This window comes from Oryx dammah, unplaced genomic scaffold (genome assembly GCF_014754425.2).
Source record: "Oryx dammah isolate SB20612 unplaced genomic scaffold, SCBI_Odam_1.1 HiC_scaffold_12, whole genome shotgun sequence".
Lineage (NCBI taxonomy): Eukaryota > Metazoa > Chordata > Mammalia > Artiodactyla > Bovidae > Oryx > Oryx dammah.
In genome coordinates, this window is record NW_024070196.1 from 49,029,699 (window position 1) to 49,036,582 (window position 6,884).

The 6,884-nt window shown below is 39.4% G+C and overlaps 1 long non-coding RNA gene across 1 annotated transcript; it reads right to left on the bottom strand.

The window, feature by feature from the left end:
- Positions 1–393: 393 nt before the first annotated feature.
- LOC120871002 lies at positions 394–6,522 on the bottom strand. The gene is made up of 3 exons (XR_005722921.1): positions 6,489–6,522; positions 5,260–5,350; positions 394–1,155 (listed from the first exon to the last, which is right to left on the bottom strand). It is a non-coding gene; the product is annotated as an uncharacterized LOC120871002 (long non-coding RNA).
- Between the last annotated feature and the right edge of the window lie 362 nt (positions 6,523–6,884).

Sequence of the window (6,884 nt, forward strand, 5' to 3'; positions counted from 1 at the left end):
AGCCAAACATATACATGTATCCATTTTCCCATAGATTCTCCTCCTAGCCAGGTTGCCATGTAACACTGAGCAGAGTTCTCTCAGTAGGTCCTTGCTGGTTATACATTTTAAATATAGCAGTGTGTACAAAAGACATGATACAAATGAGCTTATTTACAAAACAGAAACAGACCCAAACTTAGAGAAGGAACTTATGGTTGAGGGGGTGGGGGGGTGGAAATGAGGGAAGGGATAGTTAGGGAGTTCAGGATCAGGGGTTTCCCTTGTGGCTCAGACAGTAAAGAATCTGCCCACACTGCAGGAGACCTGGGTTCGATTCCTGGGTCAGGAAGATTTCCTGGAGAAGAGAATGGCAACCCACTCTGGTATTTTTGCCTGGAGAATTCCATGGACAGAGGAGACTGGTAGGATGCAGTCTATGGGGTCACAAAGAGTTGGACACGACTGAGTGACTAACACTTTGTTTTGAAAACACTTGGAAGAACCAGCAATGCTCTGAGTCAAACATGCAAACAAGTGGACGTGTTCTCCAGGTGTCTGCCTCCTTAATTCCTACTGTCTCTCATACTCACCCTTCTCCTTCATTGAGATTACAAGCCTGGTTACGTGGAGAAATGTTATTTTCAATCCTGACCTATGGCACTCTTAATACAGAAGACAAAACAAAACAGTAGTGATCTGGAGGAACTAGCCAGCCCACGTGCTTGACTAATTGAGTTTTCCTATTTCTTTACACCATAAAAAAAATTAGATGTATGTCATTTTCCTTAGGAAATGACCCATTTTAATTCTGATGTCTCATTACACTGTGCAGTCACTACCTGGAAGCAAAGATGGATGAAGATCCAAATACCTTGTGGGTCAAAGTTCTGAGCACCCCACCCCTCACGTCCCCAGCAGGCACCAAGCAAACAGGAAACTCAGGTCTCTGCTAACCAGACCCAACTCATCAACCTGCAGAAGCCAGCCTGGTTTTATGTGACTGCCGCTCGTTAGGGAATTTTGAGCAGCCTTATAAGAACACCCACAGGAGAAGTCAGATATGGTCGTAAAGTCTCAGAGTGGCTGCACAGGTCTCCCAGGAATAAGGCTGTGTTCTGTTCCATTAGGTTTCATTGTGCTGAGTTACCGCCGCTTTCTCCAAGCTTCCCTCCCCTGAAAGAAAATAGAATTGTTTAATTTTTTGATTGAAGTATAGTGGATTTACAATGTTGTGTTAATTATCTCTGTAGAGCAAAGTGATTCAGTTACGTGTATAAATATATATGTATATTAATATATATATAATATATATTTCTCTTTTTATATTCTGTTCCATTGTGGTTTATCACTATTGAATGTAGTTCTTTGTGCTCTACAGTAGGACCTTGTCTATACATAAAAGCTTACATCCGCTAACCCCAACCTCCCTCCCCTCCTTTCCCCCAGACTCTCCCCGCTGGCAACCACCAGTGGGAACAGAGTTATATAATCATCGTCTATAAATGCTGACTCACCTGCCAAAGGTAAATATTTTTCAGAAGCAGATATGTTTCTGGGGAGACTGAAAAGATTAGGAAATCAGCCCTGAGGTTCACACAATACGTGCTTTTCTTCTTCTTCTTTTTCTAAATATCCCTCGTCCTTCCTTCTTTCTGCCTTTTGGAAAGAATGTAGAACTTCTCCAGCAGTGAATAAATGCTGAATAAGTGAAGGCAGTAACCTGCCCTGGGGGCATCAGTGTTTTAGGCTCAGACTTTAATTATGAGATAATCCTTCATTTCTCATTAGAGAAATTTCCACCAGAAAGAAGGAGAAGCCTGTTAATGGGCAGGAAACACTTCTCAGTGAGCTCGAGGATGCCAACAACAGAGTAATAAACACTGGACACCAACCAGTGGTTATTAAACAGACGTTGAACAGAAATCCCTTATAATTAGACAGTATCTTCTGAAAAAGCTTTTTGAGATTTCCAACTCAAAACAATGTTTTGAACACATAGTTTGATCTTTTTGCCACGTAAAAATGGTGAAAGGATGAAATGGTGATAGCTCTCTCTGTAAGTTAATTGAAGGGGATTGGCTGAGGAGTCACAATAGATAAAGAAAGCACTTAAAACTCCTCTGGAAGGTGGAAAGCAGATGAATTCAAAATCTGGGATAGAAGAAGCAGGATAATCTTCATATGAAACTAAGATTCAGAAATGCAGGGATTGGAAATGCACTATGGAGTGTAAATGTTATAAACTTTAACAAGCACTGCAGGTCATAAGGGCTCAGCGGTAAAGAATCCAATGCAAGAGCCATAGGAGATGGGGGTTCTATCCTGGATCAGGAAGATTTCCCTGGAGGAGAAAATGGCAAGCCACTCCAGTAATCCCACGGACAGAGGAGCCTGGCAAGGTGGTCCATGGGGTCACAAAGAATCAGACACGGCTGATCAGGCACGCATGCGAGCATATCATAATGATTAGTAATAGGGGAGAAATAAGCAACTGGTCATCCCTTCACCTTCTAAAAATGAGACTCAGCTTATTAGCGACAGTGAGGTCAAGACATTTAAAACAATAACAGGATCAACATTTTAAGTGATGGCTGTAAACATTAATTTTACCCGAACATTTTTCCCCTCAATCTTACCAGAATGTTTTCAACACCAATATTTCTGAGGTCAAACTAACTTACTTGAGGTCTAGCAATTCATTTTGGATACTTTGTCTTCTGTTAGATACAAGCAAGAACAAATTCAGCACTATTTATCAAAAACATGCAGAATATAGTTTTTTTTTAATAGTGATTTATCCTTCCCTCTGTGCATGTGTATCTAACTCCTTGCAGCCGTGTGTATTTAAATGATAGAAGTGCTAACTTGCTAATACTATTAATGGTGATTTTCAGTTCAGTTCAGTTCAGTCCAGTCGCTCAGTCGTGTCCGACTCTTTGTAACCCCATGAATTGCAGCACGCCAGGTCTCCCTGTCCATCATCATCTCCTGGAGTTCACTCAGACTCACATCCATCAAGTCAGTGATGCCATCCAGCCATCTCATCCTCTGTCGTCCCCTTCTCCTCCTGCCCCCAATCCCTCCCAGTATCAGAGTCTTTTCCAATGAGTCAACTCTTTGCATGAGGTGGCCAAAGTACTGGAGTTTTAGCTTTAGCATCATTCTTTCCAAAGAAATCCCAGGGTTGATCTCCTTCAGAATGGACTGGTTGGATCTCCTTGCAGTCCATAGGGTGTTGTAATTTGAGGGAATTTTTGGTATCATCTTGCTATGCTATTTAGAATCTTTTACAATAAAGCATGTTAATAATGAAATGAAAATGCATAAGCCCCCATCAATCCACAAGACTAGAAACAGGATAAAGCAAACACAGCTAAAACTGTCACCTGGATAATTTGCAAAAGTGTTTCCAAACCAAACTTGGACCCACTTCCCCACACACAATAAAGTGAATCTATTGTCATGGGTTTGTGGTGAAGGAAAGTACAGTGATGACTGGAGGGTGTCCAACATGAGGCCAAGCAAGAACAGGCAGCTCATGCTCAAAAAACCAAAACTCCCCCACTGCTTTCAGGGAAGAGGTTTTTTTTAAATTGAAAGTTTAAAAATTGAAGTAGAGTTGGTTTACAGTGTTCCAGGTGTACAGCAAAGTAATTCAGTTATATATTATATATATATATATATGTTTTGGACTCTTTTCCATCACAGATTATTACAAGATATTGAATATAGTGCACTTGTTATACCATAGGTCCTTTTTGTTTACCTACGGAAAGGTTTTTAAAGATTGGGTGAGGGAGAGGGTTGGAGTACCTGATCAGCTCATGACATTCTTCTGATTGGTTGGGGGTGAGGTAATCAGGAGTCCACCTGGTCTGGAGTCTAGCTGCTGATGGGAAGCATGTAGTTAACATCTATGGGAGAGAGGGGGTGGAATGTAGTATCTGTAAAACCACTCTATATGGCTCAGGATACTATCTATAGTCCTTGAGGAGGAACTAAAGGTGCCTGACTTTGTTTTATGGCTAAATTATTATTACTTTGTCTTGCTTGACTGTTTTCGTTTCTACATTTTCTCACTTCTCTCATTACACATGTTCTTTGGAATCTGGAGAAGGCCTAGAAGGCTAAAGATTGTCTGCAAACAAAAGGCAGGTGGGGAACACAGGAGTCTGCCCATGGGATGGTCCTGCTTCTCACAGACTGACTCAAAATTAAAAGAATTAAACCAAGACTCCAGAGCTTGTGTAGATTCCCTGAGGTCATGGAGCTTGTACATGGAAAGCTGGGTTGCATCTAGGCAGCTGAGTAGAGAGTATCAGAGGTCAGCAAACTTTTCTCTGTAATTAGCCAGAAAGAAAATAATTTAGACCTCTATCCCAGCTACTCTGTGTTGTAGTGCAAAAGTAGCATAGAAAATAAATGGGTATAGCTATGTCGATAAAATTTTATTAACAAAGATAAATAATGAACAGATGCCACTGATAGCTGACTTTTGAACATATCATAAATATTTATTATTGAAGTATAGTCGATTTACAATGTTGTGTTAGTTTCTGCTGTACAGCAAAGTATAAGGTCCATATAATCAAAGCTATGGTTTTTCCATTACTCATGTACAGATGTGAGAGTTGGACCATAAAGAAGGTTGAGTGCTGAAGAATTGGTGCTTTTGAACTTTTGTGCTGGAAAAGACTGTTGAGAGTCCCTTGGACAGCAAGATCAAACCAGTAAACCCTAAAGGAAATCACCCTGAATATTCATTCAAAGGATGGATGCTGAATCTGAAGCTTTGACCACCTGATGCAAAGAGCCAACTCATAGGAACAAACCCTGATGCTGGGAAGAGTGAGGGCAATTCTTTTTTACATTCTTTTCCACTATGGTTATCTCAGGATATTGAATATAATTCCCCATAAATACTAATATATTAATATTAATATATCAATGGAAGCTTTCAAGATGTATCACATCACATTCCTGCCATAGAAATACCCAGAATCTATCACTAACTGAAACAGACTGACAACAACAAATTTCTTTCCTGAATTTGTGAAATTGGCTTTATTTTTCCTCTTCTACCTTGAGAAAATACATTTTTTTTTTCTTAGTGGCTCAGTCATGTCCAACTCTTTGCGACCCTATGGACTATAACCTGCCAGGCTCCTCTGTCCATGGGAATGCTCCAGGCAAGAATTCTTGAGAAAATACATGTTAGAAAGTAACAATACATATTCATACATTGTCTGAATATAGACAGATAAATACGACCCCCACCTTCATGGTTTTTGTCTGTCTTCTCCACTTTGCAGAATCTAGTTCACTCTCCAGGAAAATCCTTTTTTATGCTTTTATATTTTGATGTGTTCTAGGAAATGACAAAACATCTAAACCTTATTATGTGCACGTCGACATAATAGGTTTACTGAACATAATCATTAGGGCTCATATACTGCAGCAATACTTAACCGTAGGGAGTTGAATTCCACTGGAACATTTCAAGTGTGGCCACCCACTCTGGAGAAATTGGCATAACAGAACATTTAGAAAGTACACAGTGTTTAATCTGACCAGACAAAGGTGGTTATTTCTGGTCATTTGCTTGGTGTACCCAGCAGACATCCATTCTCCTTGACATTTTACAATTGCTCTTCTCAGCTGTGAAATCATTTTTATATAACTGAGATAGCAGCTGTTTGCAGAACACCTCACTCATTCTGGTTTATAGGAGAACATAAAAGCACCATCTGCTTGAAGTTTATTCTGGAAACCCTGTGCCAAACAGCAGACTGAGTAGACAGCCTCAGAACATCACTGACCAACTTGCTTTGGGACAAAGAGAGATGCAGGAAGTCTCTCAGTGATGGTATGGACTAAGGGTTAAACTAAAATAAATCCCAAATATATAAAAACTCACTGTTTAGCACACAAAATCCAGTCACACTACTAAAGGTAAGATGTTTTGGGGGGTTGTTGATGATCACCAGGGATGTTTGGAGTCAAGACTCTGAAAGTTGATTCTCACTGGAGATCAAGATGCAGAAACATCATGGCAGACACTTGGTACTAAAAGCATCATTCTTCACTCCCTGTGGCTGAGATCAGGATTCTAATCAATCATATAATTCTTTTCCTGTTGAACTCCAAGTAGACCTGAGAATCCTTCCAGCCCCAGTACTTAAAAGCACTGCCCTTCAGCAAATTTTCTACAGTACCAGATAGGGTTTAACAAGAGTGCGTTGTAGCAGAAAAAAAAAAAAAACAACAACAACAACTGAAAACAGAAAAAAATCTAAATGATTAGGAACAGAAGAAATCTGAATACATGTTGGTACAACTAGATAATACTTTATAGTGGGTGAAAAAGTGAGATGGAACTATTTACACTGCTAGAGAAATTCATCAGAAAATAGATCTTTGTACCAAGACATGGAAACAACCCAAGCGGCCCTCAACAGATGATTGGCTTAAGAAGATGTACACATATACAATGGAATATTACTCACCCATAAAAAAGAATGAAATAATGCCATTCACTGCAGCATGGATGGACCTAGAGATTTCATACTGAGTGAAGCAAGTCATAAAGGGAAATAATATATGATATCACTTATATTTGGAATCTAAAAAAACAATAGAAACGAACTGATTTACAAAACAAATATATTCATAGACATAGAAAACAAACTTACGGTTACTAAAGGTGAAAGTGGTGGAGGAAGGGATAAATTAGGAGTATGGGACTATGAGATACAAACTACTATATGTTAAAGACATGAATAGCAATAAATTGCTCTATAGCACAGTATCTATAAACAATACTTACAATAACCTATAATGGAATATAACCTGAAATAATAACTGAATCCCTATGTTGTATTCCTGAAACTAACACAATATTC